The sequence below is a fragment of the Taeniopygia guttata genome, chromosome 7, assembly GCF_048771995.1.
Source record: "Taeniopygia guttata chromosome 7, bTaeGut7.mat, whole genome shotgun sequence".
NCBI lineage: Eukaryota > Metazoa > Chordata > Aves > Passeriformes > Estrildidae > Taeniopygia > Taeniopygia guttata.
Window position 1 is genome coordinate 35,862,954 of NC_133032.1, and position 14,600 is coordinate 35,877,553.

At 38.4% G+C, this 14,600-nt stretch overlaps 1 protein-coding gene across 13 annotated transcripts in view; it reads right to left on the reverse strand.

Moving 5' to 3' along the window:
• Positions 1 to 14,600, reverse strand: part of GTDC1 (glycosyltransferase like domain containing 1) — a 314,519-nt gene that overhangs the window by 155,831 nt on the left and 144,088 nt on the right. For all 13 annotated transcript variants that reach the window (XR_012056851.1, XR_012056850.1, XM_072931740.1 and 10 more), the window contains exon 3: positions 2,248 to 2,446. The gene's annotated coding sequence lies outside the window, so the exon portion shown is untranslated. The remainder of the gene's footprint in view (positions 1 to 2,247; positions 2,447 to 14,600) is intronic.

A 14,600-nucleotide genomic window follows, 5' to 3' on the forward strand; every position in this document is an offset into this window, starting at 1 on the left:
GAACTCAGGGTATTGTTGTGCTTTGCACTAAGACACATTCTTGATATTTTAAAGTGCTGTGTTTTCATAATTCAGAAAAAATGATTAGCAGTAACAACCTACAGAGCAGTAGAAAACTGCAGAATATCAGAATGATTTGGATTGAAAGGGACCTTCAAGAACAGCTTGTTCCAATCCCATGCCACAAGCAGGGGACACCTTCCACTATCCTAGATTGCACCAAACCCCATCCAACCTGGCCTTGGGCACTGTCAGGGATCCAGGGGCAGCCAAAGCTTCTCTGAGCACTCTGTGCTGGGGCCTCCCCACCCTCACAGGGAAAAATTTATTCTTTTCCTGGTGTTGAATTAAACTTTACCATTTGTAAGCCTCCAATAATTTTGAAAAATTAGGTAGGCTGACACCAACCCTCTATTTTTTTTACACCTAACAGGAACACTTGGGTGCCAAAGCCTGCATGCAGAAATCAGTAACATTTATGGAGTCACTTAACTGCACACTGAAGTGTGAAACAAGGCACAGATGGACAGGTTGTGTTTACCTACCCAGGTACACCTGGAATAATGAGACACCTTGGATGTTGGTCACTTCCAAGGGAAGCATTGGTGGTGTCCATCTGATCTCCACTCACCCCTATAAATACCCATTTGCCCTCAGGCTTGTGATTGCTTTGCCTGTGCCCAGGGTATTTCAGTGCCTGTGCCTCCCCTGTGCACCACACCAGATGAAATTGTGCATAATTAAAGTATTCTAGAAAAAAATACCCAAGTAACTTTCAGCTCCATTTTCAAAGGAAAAGGTGAAAAAGGTGAAAATTTCGTGAAGTTGCAATGTGACTTGGGTCCTGAATGCTTGAATCATTTCTGACAATAGCAGTCCAAAGACTCAAAGTTTTGAAAACCTTATACTATATAATGCAAATCATAGATGGCTGCACAGTAGGAGGAATTCAAAACATACAATTTTTACAATTCATGGTAAAAATATTACACTGTATGTAATACTTGTGTGAAATGCATTTCTTTTTTTCTCTCATCACATCAAGTTCTCTCACTTGGGAGACAGAGACACTGCTCTCCTCACACGAGGCTGTTTGTGCCCAGCTCAGGACAGGGGTGTCCCCTTCCATCTGCTGACACACACCAGAACACAACACTCCTTTATGGTTATGTCCAGTTCCCAAGAGTACTTCTGTGCAAGAAGCAGCCTCAGAGGCATCACAGCTCTGGCAAAATCCCCCAGTGAGAAAGCACTGTGGTGGTTGTAAGCAATTTGAGAAAGGAGGAAGGGCCTGGAGTTTGTTGCTTACTCCTGTTATCTCAAACTTAATTAAATTTGAAACGTGGCAGAAATTAGGACACAAACAAATAATTAAAACATTAATCATAAATTAATTCACAGCTTAAAAATATAGAGTCCTTGGCACAGATTTCATGTGAGTAGCTGAAAGTCTGTTATTTCCTGTAGCACCTACTCTTCTGGTAAATTCAATACAGGTTGCCTGATGAATTCTGAAGTTACTGGAAAAGAAAGGGGAGAAGAAAAGGAATGGCACTGACACACCCCTACATCACACCACTTTGTTTCCTTAAACAGCCCAGGCTTAGGGCAGTTTTAGAGGCACAGAAGTTACATTGAGGTGTCATTTTAACTCAAAGATACAACCAAATTTATTCATTCTCACTGTGAGGAAAACTAATTCCCCCTCCAGAACTATAAAATACAACTGCTGACTACCATTATTTGAACATATGTTGATTTTTTGGGGGGAGGCAGCAGGATGGTAAATGAATATATATCTGAATGGCCAAATATTTTTGGTTACCCCTTCCTATTTTGCTGTAGGTCCCAGCTGTCACTAAGGCCTGTCACTCTTTTACAGCAACATGAAGCCAGTCTACTTGAAGTACAGGTGCAGCCTAATAGTTAACAGATTCACGATCATCTCTCCTCTCTGCTGCAACCACATGAATCCAGGCTTTGATTGAAAAGGAGAACAGGAGAAAAAAGAAATCAAACATGTTGCTAATTGTGTCTTGAAAGAAAGATTCCTTTGCTTCCCAAAACTTGCAACCTTGTCAGACTTACCATGTACTGGAAGAACAATGTGAACCATGCCATCATTTCAGGGCAGAGTAAAAAAATAATTAGCAGACATCTAATAACACCAAGAATTCCAAACCCATCAAACCTCTCTCCCCCCTTTTTATCTAACAAACACATCATATTTATCAGAAGCATTTTTACCTGCATTCAAAGCTGGCAGCAGTGAAATACCAGGTGGTGCTGCTTCAGAGTTCTTCACCAAAGCAGTTTGGGAATCTTGGCCATGGATCTCAGCGGTGAGCTGTATTTCTTCCAACTCATCCTATCTGCTTCAGTCCAATGGACAGATTTCAAAGTGTGATTTTCTTCAGTGTAGTAGCATTCTTCAATCTAAACAGAGCTGTGAGGAAAAAGAAAAGAGAATTTGAGCTCATCTGATCTAACTTTCCAACTGTTTTAGGCTAAGACGAGGCTAAACATTGCCCAGAGGGGTTGCAGTGTCCCCACCCCTGGAAGTGCTCAAGACCATCCCTGGATAGGGCTTGGAGCAGCCTGGTCTAGTGAAAGGTGTCCCTGCCCATGGCAGGGTGTTGGAATTAGATGATCTTTAAAGTCTCTTCCAACCCAAACCATTCTGTGACTTTGTGAAGAAGATCCATCCAAATACTGTCCAATACTACACCATATAAATATTTATCCCAAATACCTTCCTTAGCCTAATATCTGTGAAGACAGACCACATGTGAGAGGAAGGCAAACAAAAGGAGATTCCATAACCAAGGACCTGCAGAGAGCAACCAGTCCAAACTCTGCCAAAATCAGAGAACAAGAGGGTCCCCAGGACCACTCCAGCTCTGAGTATCTCCACAGATACTGAGGGTAACTTGTCCCAGTGTTTGGCCACTCACAGCAAAAAATTTCTCACTGTAACAGAATTTCCTCTAATTCAGTTTGTGCTCCTGAGCCCACTCATCCTGAGGCTGAACTGTCCCAGCTCTCTCTGCCTCCCCTGGTGTCACCCCTGTATTCTCACAGTGGGGTTTCCCACCCTGGTTTTCTGGCCCAATTACAGTGCTCCTGTATTTTGATGACTGGACTATGTGACTAACTGAAGATGTATTTCTCCAGCGTTCTTTTCATCATCTGAAAAATAAAGCAGCAATAATTATATCACAATGAAATTGCTGATTAAGTGGGCCATGAACACACTGGGAAACCACAAGGTGTAGGCCTTTCTCATCTCATTAAAAGTTACACTTTAAGCAACAGGACATTTTTAATCTTTTCTATCTCAGCTACATACAACCTAAGTTTGTGTATCAAAATACTACATTGCAAACATTTAATGCTTCAAAATAAATTAGTTAAATATAGCAATAAAGGCCAGACACACAAGCCTATATAAAAAAAAAATATCAGCTTTGTCTCACAAATCCTTCTATCACAAAACCATAGTGGCCAGCATTATTTTTATTTTTAGCTTTTAAGCTTTCACTGATGGAAGTCCAACTTAACCTTTACTTTATTTTGTCCTGGACTAAATCCACTGTGACATCCTTTTTGCCCTTTTAAATACAGAAATTTCTTGGAAAGCTTCCAGTACTTTGAAATAAACACATTTACAAGATATGCAACAATTAACATGAGTGGCTCTAGAGGCTTCTGAGACAGCTCTGAAGTCCCTACGATGTGATGTCCAGATATGTTTATATAACTTTTTTTATTTAATAGTTAATTTCAGAAATTACTCCTTTACCATCTTTAGCAAAGTGGGTGTGAACTTCCTACTCCAAACAGCAAATGATATGGGAAAGGAGAAAAAATATGAAATAAAGCAAAATTACATTAAAAAGGCAAAAAAACTGCATTAAGACAGTACAAGTTTATGCTTAATGATGTCTAAAGAGCAAGCTGACTTTGAGGCACACTGGAAATGACCATTTCACCCTGTAGCTGGTGGTGTTGGAGCCAGGGGACAACTACACTAAAGATCAGAAGTTTGTGATGTTTATGCACCTACAAGCTGACATCTGTCCACTTCTCAATCACAAGTCTCACTACATGTTTCTCCTTATTTCTCAAAATTACAAGGCTTATTACAATTTTACTTCAGTTTTCACAAAAGAACTTGAGAGTCTCAACAGCAGCAAATTTGTGAGAGTTTCCAGTTGAAGCACCCAAAGAGATAAAGCAGATACAGGATGAGAGGATATTTTTCAAAACAAATACAAACTGGCAAAGTCTGATGTCTTTTACTGTTGGATACTATGGGAACAAGTTAAAATAGCTCCTCAATCACCTGCAATTATCTTCAAAAGTTTCTGGAAGTCAGAAAAGCTCACAAAAACAATGAAGTGCCAGCAGAGAGCTTGAACTCTAAGAAGTTTAGAAATTAAATTATAAATTAGATTTTTTTTATTACTATCTTCTTTAATGTGCAATTAAGTCAGGAATTAGTCAAAAAATTTTCATCCTACCTGCAAACAAGGGATGAACAATTCTAAGGATCCCTTCCAGATAAAATTATATATTTATTATATTATTGCAACCACAGTAAGATCAACAGAGTATGGATTGGAAACAAGCAGATGAAAAATGCTTCCACATCAGTGAAGCAGCACAGAGGTCCCAGACTGTTTGTTCCATGCTGAACCCCAATGAGGAATAAAAATATGCAGAAGTAACAGACTAAAGTCCAAATAACAGTCCCAATTCCCTACACGGGCTCATGTGCAGAGAAGATGCTCGGCCCAGTGCTTTACAACACATGGATTTTAAAAAAATATCTGGGAAGTAGTCAAATACTATTTTTCTTTAATAGCTACATACACACTGTGGCTCTTCAGCCAACTGGCAGAATCATTAAACCCCCAAACTTTTATCATTTTTACAACATGTAGAAGTTATTTTTTTTTATACTTCATGACTCTAAGAAGTACAACTAAACAGAGCACTACTGTAATTTTCTAATTATATTTTCGCAAGTTTTTAATGTCAATTTAAATTATGAACTCTTTATTTCAAGATGATTAATTAGAATATGTTCCATTTGGGGAACAAGAGTTCAGTATCCCACTATCAATTAAACAAAATGCACTCCTTTAGCTTAAGATTAAAAACCAAAATGCAGCCAAAAAGTTTCTTCCTTGTATCTGTCAGATCACAAAAGCATCCAATACAGCAGGATAAGGTTGCCAGAAAACACTAACACTTCCAAAACTATATTATTTAGTGCGGTGGCTTAGCTCTGAAGCTGCACCAGAAATGACATCCGAGCTTTGGACAGTAAGCCTTTTTGCCAATGAATTTCTTGTAAAGTCAACAATTATAATTTATTCTGATCCTTTGTGTCATCATATTAGTAGTTATTTTTTTTCTGCAATCCCAGAGCAGCAACAAATAATGCCATAGAAGAGGACTGATATAATTACAGGCTGAAAAAGATAGGCCAGCACCCTTACACTCAAAACTACCCTCTGTGGCTCCTTCATACCCCATATGTTGCTAATAAAACTGTTTGAATCATACCTAGGAGACAGTTTTACTGATATTGTATCAGGTCCCTGGGTTCTTTGTATGAGATACGATGTCACCAGCACTATAACTATGCAAATTCTGTGATACAGGATCCCACTGGACACAATATTACATACCCAACTCACAGTATGAACCTGGGCATTAACAATAATTCTAGTGTTATATAAATGAAACCACTATGTTTATTGAAAAGCACGCCACACAACAACAAAATCAAATTTAAAAAGCAATAAAGAGCAACTGACGTGCTCATAGTAAAGATGGCAACATTGGTACTTCTCCCCAAACAATGTAAATTTTGCTTTGTGTTCATGTGACAGTGCTTTATAGAAACTTTTGGCAGTGACACTAAGCAAATGCAACCCCATCAACAATATATTAATATATTACTTTAAGTAGGAAATACAGAGTCTCACTTTTAGGAACAACCATGTGATTTTCAGCAAGAATCACTGTATATCCAGAAGTGGGATTCTCAGCTTCTGCTACCAATCATGGGCTAAAGGATAGAGACTAAGAACAGCAGCAGTGAGAAACCAACAGCTTGGAGATATCAACACACATCGTGCTGAAGCACCTCAGAAGAACCAGCCTGTGGTCACAAAACACCTGCACCAGGCAAACAAGGCTTCACCCTGGCTGGCATCATGTGAAATAGGGTCCCTCATCTTTTCCTGCCTAGCCCTGTGGTCACTGCTTTATGCACACCACATACACTTGCAAAAAGGCAGGGCAGAGATCTTAAGATGGGTGTTGGAAGGGACAGAAAGGTGCAATGAGAAATATGACAGCACAGGCAGCTTGGTGCACATTCCTCTTACCCATGTTTCCAATGATCTCTTCCCTCCACTGTTAATTTATTGGTTTGCTGCAGGTGAGGAGTGTTATAGCTTGTAAGGAGTCTATTTTTGAAAGAAATCAGAAAAAAGGTAAGAGGCTGGCATGATAAAATGAGTCTGATAAAGAGCCAGACTGAAGAGACAAAAAGATGCTACTTTGCCAAGGTACCGTGAGAATTAATAAATCAGATCATTTTATAAGGTAAATTGTACAGTAAATCTGTATTGTAAATTGTCTAATACATATGGGAAAAGCCACAGCTCAGTAGTCCCTGGCAATATTTTTAATGGCTTCAAACACAGCTAGAAAACAAATGACACACAGCACAAGTACCTAAGGAGTCTCGCTCTGAGAAGCTCCAACTTTAAATAACTGGTGGAAGAAAAACAGAGTTGTAACCAGGCACTCAGAAAGGAAGATAAAGAACTGATTGATTCCTGTCACTTGTGTGCTTCCACTACAGTGCCAGCTTCAGCAGTAACTTCTCAAGTTTTCCACCAGTCTCTATGCACTACAAAAGCCATAACAGTTTTATTCTGTTTAAAAATCAATAAATAGCAGCTTAGGTGACATCTGACAAGGCAGAAAGCTTGCATGTCTTCCCATCAACATTCTGCCCTCTGGTATTGCTGCTACATTTTATCATCATGCAATTCAAAGAGAAATGTATACCTATTCCCAAAGTTCGAAAAAAACAACCCCCCTCCTTCCCAAATATGGCCCAAAGCTGTTATGAAGTAACTTATTTTTAGCAAAAGCACTTATGCAGATACTTAATTTTAATTAATAGTCTCACTGACTTCAACATTTGCACAGCAAGACAACTCCACGCTTCAATTAAAGCTTGCACAGAAATGCTGTGCTGATTCATGGCCAAAAGCATGACAGGAACATCATTATATAAGATGCTCATAAAATTTAAAGAAAAAATGTAACAGGATCCTCACCTTTAGACAGAACATTAGACACCCTCTAAAACTCACAGCTTGAGCAGAACTTGCAGGTTGCTGAATATGTGAATGCCAGGGGTAAAATATATTCAGTGGAATTATTTCAGAGTGGGCATAATAATTTTGGGGAAGTATCTTAAATGGAGACTATAGCAGGCTCAGGTCTCCAACCCTGGCATGTGCCATGGCTGGTTTTCAAGACTGGAAGATTCTTTACCAGGAAAGGAGGCAGCTGCACCTTTACTTCTGATCTTTTCCCATTGTTCACACAGCACGTAAATGGATTTCTATCAATAATCAATTAATTATATCCAGGCCAGTTCAAACAGAGATTACACTGGGCATCTTCAGCAGATATTCACTTCCAGGGAAGAGACACTCTGAGTAATAATTCTGCCTATCATAATATGCCCATAACAAATCTAATTTTGAAATAACATACCTAAGAAATACAGGTTTTATTCCTACTGTCTATATAATATCATAAACTAATCTTTACTTATTGGGCAGAACCCTTAAAGGGAGTTGGCAACAATTTTTTGTTAAAATATTCTAGTCTTGTTTATAAGCAAAACCGTGGCACCTGATGGCCTATGACTCCCAATTACCTATTAAGAATTTGAGAAGTTAAAGTGTAAAAAAAACCAGAAGAGCAGAACAAAACAGCCCAGGTGACAGAACTCAAGGAATAAACAGATAGAAAAGAACAGGCAGACAATGAACACCTGAGCGTTTTCTTACTGGAGCAATTTCTTCCCAGGACATCCACTTCTCTCCAGCTCAGCACTAGCCTTGCCAGCCTGCCCATACATGAGCTAAAATAAAGCCCAGCCAGACCTTCCTTGGCTCTGCAGAGCACCAGCTTGTGCATTTCCCCAACCGTTTCACACCTAATTTACAGAGTACGTTTATCCATCCCCAGATCTCCGAGATCTAACCTGGGGAGTGACTAGAATCAGAATCACTTAATTGATTAACACTTAAGAGAGATGCAGAAAGCAAACAGAACACACTGGAAGACTTTCTGGAAATGCATTATTTTTATTCCTACTCCATTAAGCAGTCCAGCACTTTTGAAGGATTAATGAAAGAACTATCAAGAAATAATACAGAGGAGGAATGCTGAGTCTCGGGGAACATGCCAACACATGATGAAGTGCAGGCACCTCTCTGGTAGCAATGAGTCAAGTCAGGATGTTCCAAGAACCACAGGGACATGTGAACTTACCCACTTGATCAGTCAGAGTTTATTTGATTTTTATGAAATACCATTTTGATACCTGGATCACAGACAGCAGTACTCATCAACTTACAACAGTCATTCTCACAAAACTCACAACACATTTTTGCACACAGAAATGTCTACTAAACATTCAGGACTGAAAGCATTCACCTTCAAATTAATATCCAAAAGCAGTCAATGAGCATATGTATACATGTAAGGATTATTTTCTTACGAAGCAGGACACAATGTTTCACTTACAACTTCTATTTTTTAAGCAGGAACTGAAGACAAGCGTAAGAAGAGCAGAAGTAAATAAGTTTCTGAACAACTTTCAGAGATGCTTTTTAACAGGAGAAGACAAAACATTCCCTAAAGTTGCATTTACAAGCCAAAGCTGACCTCAGGCACCACATTGAGTTTAGATGAGAACCTACATGGATACTGACCTCAATAATACTACAGGGGCAAATTTTGCAGAGGGGAGACTTGCTCTTAAACAAATGTTTTCCAATGTATTAGGCATAGAGAAGCTTTTTTTCTGCATCAAGAACCACACGTCACATTCCTTAATCTGTTTCTTTTCTTGACCAAATACACTGTGGACAACCTACAGAGGATGCCCCTCGGTCTTCCTCTTTGAGGTCCCCATCTGCAATTTCCACTAACAATGAAAATACATGGAATTTTTTTTTCCCCCTCTAAAATCAGTCACATGCAAAAAAAAATTCTAAGTTATTAGAGACAATCAACACTAAGAAGTTCTGATAGAGTTTTTTACTGATGTTAAATGAAGTGCCACAGAGCCCACACTAATGCAAAAACAGGGAGATATGAAGATGACAAGCAGCAGGAATGGCTGTGCATGAGAATCTAGAAACAAATCTGATGACAGGTCTACTTTAACACAAATGGAAATAAACACTAATTCCTCATTTACCAGGCCTTCCTAGATCTAGTTATGCATAAAGAATATAAAAAGGAAGTGAAGTATATTTAACTGTGAATCCCAACATCAGTCTCAGATAAGAAACTTCATTTGTGACCCTGAAACATCTACAGCTCCTCTCACAACGGGGACAACTTTGAGGTCGAAACTCCGGGCAGAATCACAGCCAGGCACAGAATAAGGCAGGACTGTTCACTGGTATCATCCCACATTTCCTCCATATACTCCTGGACCTTTTCACTCACTCAGGAGTGAATGGCAAAGAGAAGAGAGCTGGTCTACTGAAATAATAATGGTCCACATCTCAAAACCCTAAAGTTTAATGAGACTGGACACATTTAATTCTTTGTACTCCATAGATTAAAAAACAATTAGGAGGCTGGAAGCTAAAAAGTGGCTTAAGCTAAATTTACACAATTGTGTGGACAAAATTCATTTGGCCACAGGAAAGCATTTACATGTTTAATATAGGATATTTTAAATAGGTTTATACTGGCCTAAAAAATAGCATATTGAATAGGTTATTATTGCAGTAAAATGCTTGCTGTATACCTGAGTAATGAGACCACCAAATGTAAAAAAACCCACACGCAGAATGTGCAGGCTCTTGGCCATTTCTCTCTCTGCCTCAAAATCCAAGTTGCAGGGCTTTAGGCCACCATATTCAATTAAAACAAATTCAAACTATAATTTTCTAATACTTTCTTTACAGTTAAGTACAACAGTGGCCAATGTTTACCAGGTTACAATGCAAAGCAATTCAAGTGATAATCACAATGAATGTGTAATCTAATGCCCATTTGCCTTGATTTATACAAACCATCACATATCAGCCTCATGCATCCATCCATTTTAAGTCACTGGGAAGGATCATATTTTTCCTGATCTGAGTCAGTGTTAGGGCTGAACTTAGGCAGTTCATTTTTATTTGTTTGCATGAACCAGAATAAGTCTTTACACATAGTGGAAGATGCCTGGGGCTGCACAGTCCTCTGCAATCTCAGCAATTGGCCCTCTCATCCCATGTGATAGTTATGCTGAAAAATATAAGATCAACCAAATTTCCAACTGCCCTTCCAACTGTAGAAGAAACAGATTAGACAATTCTTTACTTCTGAAGAAAGGGTCCCAAAAAGGTCAGTCTTCCATATGAAATACAGATCATTAACACTGGATATACAACTATTGGGATGCTCACTTTTTGTTTATATAACTGGGATTTGATTGTACCCATTTCAGGAGGTTCTATACTTTATAATGTGGCCTTTAAGGTCCCTTTCAAACCATTCTATGATTCTAAAAATGCCCCAACCCTTTCATGTACTACTCCTTGTCTGCAAATAAAGCTCACTAATGTAGAGAAATTATGATTTTTATTTAACAACACAATAGTTTTGTGTTGAGTAAAAAGGCTGAATGAAACCACAGCTGCTTTCATGCAAACTCTCACATCATGTGAGTTAGATGCAAACACAACATGTAACAGAACAACAGGCTGCCCATTCCTAAAAGTGTCCAAATTCCAATTAGAATAAAATGATAGAATTCTCAAGTATCTGAAAAGACACTACATTAAATGATAAGAATTCCAAGGTCAAACACCCACTCTGAGAAGTGCTTTAGCCTGGTTTGCACTCACCTTTTTTCAGAGACTAACTGCAGAAACAATACCCAAACAATTATAATTGGTGACCTTTTAACATAAATGATAATTTCTTAGGCTCATTCTTTTATATTCCATCCCATATTCTTCCAAATAAAAGCTGCCCAAAAATACTTTGCATGAAAAACTAAATGTTCCCAGTGACAACTCTGATCAAGTCATTCTTTGCACATGAACACTGAAAGATGCAACAACAGCAAGAACCACTAGTTATCCTTATAACTTCAAGACTAAACCCTAAATATAGTATGTTTTCAAAACCTCTTTCCTAAAATTCAAGTAATATGTTCATCGCTTTAACTGAAAGCTAACAAAGTACAACTTGTATTGTGCTGCAGGCCATAAAGGGAATGTTCTTTATTTGAGTCATGGTTGGATGAGGATGAAAAGTAGTTTTTGAAAATTTACAACAGTTTTGACACTAGTGTGTGTTTATCATTGCAAGTTATCCCTCTCTATTTATCAGACTGACTTTAGAGCTTTCACTACCTTCATAAAGGCAATTTTTATCAATTCTTCATGTCCTTACAGCTAACTATAGGAAACTGCATAGAATACACAGAAAATCCATAGCTGAGGAAGAACAGGGATAAGAGAAGGACCCCAGTGTCTGCTTCAGGAAAGCAAGAGAGGCTGTGGTTTAAAAGGAACATTTAGTAATTCATTTGCCTCTAGCACAGCACTCAAGTGACATTTTGCTACCATTTACCTATCCTGAGTAACCATTCTGCTACATAAAAAATGTTCCCAAGGAAAAGGAACTTAAAATTAATGGAAGCCCCTTCTCCTCCACCCTAAACTGACACATCACCAGCACTGCTTCCAGTATTTCACAGTAGAGAGGTGTACTTTGCATGTGAATCCCATGGAAATCTTTATTACTTCACTCCAACCAAAGCTTTATTCAAAATAAAACTGTCCTTCACTTCTGGAGAGTATTTGGGAGGCTTGGTTTCATACAGAACAGGTGGTGCTTACCTGCCTGTGGCAGCCCTTGTTAGTTTTGTAAATTTAGACACTGGGTTTACAGTTGGAAAAATGCACTCTCGATTATGGAGCAATTTCAATACCTAATCTTCTAAATTTGACTTTCTGAAAGATGAGTTACCAGCCTTCACATCAGTCTTTACTGACTGCACCAAGATGCAAATACAGGTCTACAACACGCCTACATTATTTATTGCAGGGCAAACACCAGCCTGCAGGAAACATCCCTGGCACCAGCCTCTTCAGGTGCCACCACAACTACCAGGAATTTTTTTAACAGAACCTCAAAGGGCAAGGAGAGACTACAGCTGATTCTGGAGCTTCCCAAACGACCCTAGGATGCTAAAGCAGAGGTAGAAATGTAGATAGCCTGTCACAACATGCAGCAAAGCCTTGCAGGAGCAAACAGAACCCTAACCTTTCTGCAAGGTCCACAGTTCCAACTTACAGGTAAGGCAGCATCAGAGACAAGTGACTGCTGCAGTTTTCAAAGACTTGAGACTTAAAGGCTTGCTAGCAAAAGATTTTTCTCCCCTTTTGTTATCAGATACAGCTTTCTGTGGGATAACACAGCTTCCAACTTAGGTGATCCTTCAAAGGACTTTAGGGAGCTCCTGGAGATCTTGCAAGATTCTAGACAGTAACACCAGGGCATGAAACACCTACACTGCAATAAGATCACCTCAAACAAGATGTCCTGGCTTGGACATCTAATTAAATGTCCCATTAATTTTTTTGCACATGTGTACAAAGACTTTGTGTGCTTACATGAAAACTCAGCAAATTAAAGCTAAGATGACATGAGCTACAACACAACATTTTTCTACCTACGAGAAAGAATCAAATCAGTGTTTCTGTAACTTTTCCCACAATTTAAAAGGGTTTCTGTACACCTTCTTTGTGAAAGAAGCTGAATAATAATTACCTCATCACAACATTTAAGAAACACTTGTCACTGTGCACTGCTGACAAAGAAGAACCACTAAAACTTTTCCTCTCAAAGCAAGACAGAAGCAAAGGCTTAGTCACTTCTTCACATAACAGAAGTTTGCTGAGCAATTTACCAAAAAACCAAGATATATTATTTCTCAAAGCAAAATAACACATTGCACTTGGAAGATGTGTGCTCTCCATACTGAACAACACCTGTTACATACCTGAAGGGGTTTCTTGAGCAAGCCAAGTCTCCCCAGGTGGTAATTACACTGATCAAATCATCCCCACACATGTTGTAAAAATGGAAAGCAAGAAGTAAAGGTAGTCTTAACAGATCAACAGCTTCTTCTGATTTCATGCAGCACACAAAAAGAATAAACAAGGAAAATTCTGGCAATGCATTAAAGCAATTCTTACACCCAAACAATTTGATAATGTAACATTGTGTACCAAAGCCAGTGTTTTTCATAAATAATGATCTAAACAGAATACTAGTCAATTCACCAAAAGATATCAAAGATATCTCTTTATTACAAATGATCCAAGTGTCCCCCTTGAGGCTATGGCTATCAGAAAGCATTTAGCTGGCTTTCCAGCCAATAATTTTCAGATCTGTTTTATTATGAAACTGTAACACATTTTCAATAACTTTTAGCTTTGCTATACAGAGCAACAAATAATTTTCCAGAACCCTTTGGAAAATCTGACACACAGAATGATTCTCTAGTCAACTTGTGTATTATTAAGCTGAAAAAACCCCCATATATCGGATCATTTGATCACTGGAGAGAATGGCAAAGTATTGGGAGCTTCAGGACAGATGGACGAACTTCAGGTCATATAAAACACTACCAAGGCTGTATTTGAAGAAAAATGTGAAAGTTTGTGAAAGCGCCCCGGGTGAAAATACTTTGTGTTGCTAAGAAACATCATCCCTGATGATGGATGAATTAAATTGTCTCAGTTAGCAGAGCCAACTCCAGGCATCCCTCGTTTATTAAGAGAATGTTTTCTCATACTGGTAATTTATTTCAACAGCTATGTACAAATAAAAAGCCCTACCTTAAAATGAAACAGAATTTCAAACTTGCATAATTAATGATACAAAATAGAGTTTACATCTTGAACAGAATTTAATAACTAACATTTCACAATGTAAACTCTAAAAATGAATATTAATACATCCAGACTATTAAGAACTTATTTTAGGATTGTCTGCAGAGTTGAACAGTGAACTCCCAAAATTACTCTATGTACAATCCAGTGAAGTACAAAACTCCTCAAATATTCCTAAGCACCGAACATTATCAATATTCAAGTAATCAAATTTTAAACATCACTGACAGAAAACAGCATTCGTCACAATAACAAGAACATAAAATGAGCATGAAAGAAATCATGCAAAGCACCTGCTTTGGTCATGTGGACATTGTCTTAATCTTGCATCTAGTTACTTTTTTAATGTCTTAC